The following is a 1463-nucleotide window of genomic DNA, read 5'->3' on the forward strand; positions in this document are numbered from 1 at the left end:
TTTTCCCTCAACAAAAAAAATCTACATCCAGATATCCACACCACCATCTTGTGGCTGCCTGGTTGGAGATGCACGAGGAGCTGCTGCTGGAGGATGATGCTCATGTCTGTTGCACCTTACACTGAAGAGTTGTGTTGAAAACGCAGGTGTGAAAACGAGCTTTAAAACGCCTCGTGCTGCTTTTGTCGCAGTAAAACTTGACACGAGCTGTTGCTTTTTTTTTTTTTTTTTTTTTTTTTTTTTTTTTTTTGGTTCCAACCAAACACTGATTTCCATCCACAATCTACCGCGATTTATATCTTTGTATCATTAATTTAGAAATGAAAGGAATAATAAAAAAAAAATCGGATAAGTGCGCAAGAAGACTGAGCGCGTGCAACTGCGGGTTTTTTTTTTTTTTGGATGGGAAAACTCCACATTACACCTCTTTATGTGTGTTTTTTCGAAACAAATTCTGTTTGTGGAAAAAAAAAAATGACTCACGCAGTTCCAAAATGTCTGTGATGGATTGAGGATGAGGAAGGAGGAGGAAGGAGGAGGGTGAAAAAAAACGCACACAAATTCAGCCTGTGTTTTAACCACAGGCTGCATCTGTCTGGAGAAGCTCGGAAAAGCTTCCCGCATCCCATCCCGCGTGCAGCGCACTTACCTCCGTCTGTATCTCCTCTATCTCCACCTTTTTTTTTCCTTTCTTTTTTTCTTTTTTCTTTTCTTTTTACATAAGTCCCGACTTCCGGCGAAATCCAGTCCACATAGGTAAGAAAAAACCCAGAATAAAGTCCACGTCCAGTCCGCTGCCGCTGCAAATCCAAAGTAAGAACAAGCGCAGTCCCGGTGTAGCCACTGAAGGCAGCCCCCCCAACTATACGTCCTATACGCGCGTCCGTGCGTGTGCGTGCAAAGTGTGTGTGTAGGTGTGTGCGTGTATGCGTGTGTGTGTGTGTGTGTGTGTGTGGTGGAAGGGGGTAGGGGGGGGGGAGGGAGAGAATAGAGATGCGGCTTTATCAGCACAGAAGATGTTTCAATGAGTCATTGCAGAGGCACTAGAAACGGTTCTGAATCTAATTGCTCTCATAGAGCGCGTGTACTGCGAGGACGAGATTAGTGATAGCGAAACCAGGTCTCTCTCTCTTTCTCTCTCTCTCGCGCGCTCTCTCTCTCTTGCCATTGGACTACACCGGCTGAAATTTACTAAGCCCGCAGCCAATGGATTGCCGCATTCTCTCCATCACCCTTAAGCAGCCGCTGTGTTGTGGCAGCTCTGGCATGGAGGCTGGCTGCTTTTCAAACCGGGGGGGGGTGGGGGGTCCCGGGGCCTCCCAAGGGCCCCCCCTCTGAGCTGTACCTTACCATTGAACTTCACCAAAATGTGAAGGAAACCGGCTCCTATCTATGTTTTTTTCAGTCCCCACAAATTCATTATGTTATAATTAGTTTTTAATCGTTGTGTTTGTTTGCCGGTA

The 1463-nt window shown here is 46.1% G+C and overlaps 1 protein-coding gene across 1 annotated transcript in view; it reads right to left on the minus strand.

The window, feature by feature from the left end:
* The window catches only part of nlgn4xa (neuroligin 4 X-linked a), an 80688-nt gene extending 79645 nt beyond the window's left edge, over window positions 1–1043 (minus strand). The window contains exon 1 of the mRNA XM_023426919.2: window positions 650–1043. The gene's annotated coding sequence lies outside the window, so the exon portion shown is untranslated. The remainder of the gene's footprint in view (window positions 1–649) is intronic.
* Between the last annotated feature and the right edge of the window lie 420 nt (window positions 1044–1463).

This window comes from Seriola lalandi, unplaced genomic scaffold, assembly GCF_002814215.2.
Source record: "Seriola lalandi dorsalis isolate HSWRI2012SDOR001 ecotype SW California unplaced genomic scaffold, Sedor1 jcf7180002054850, whole genome shotgun sequence".
NCBI lineage: Eukaryota > Metazoa > Chordata > Actinopteri > Carangiformes > Carangidae > Seriola > Seriola lalandi.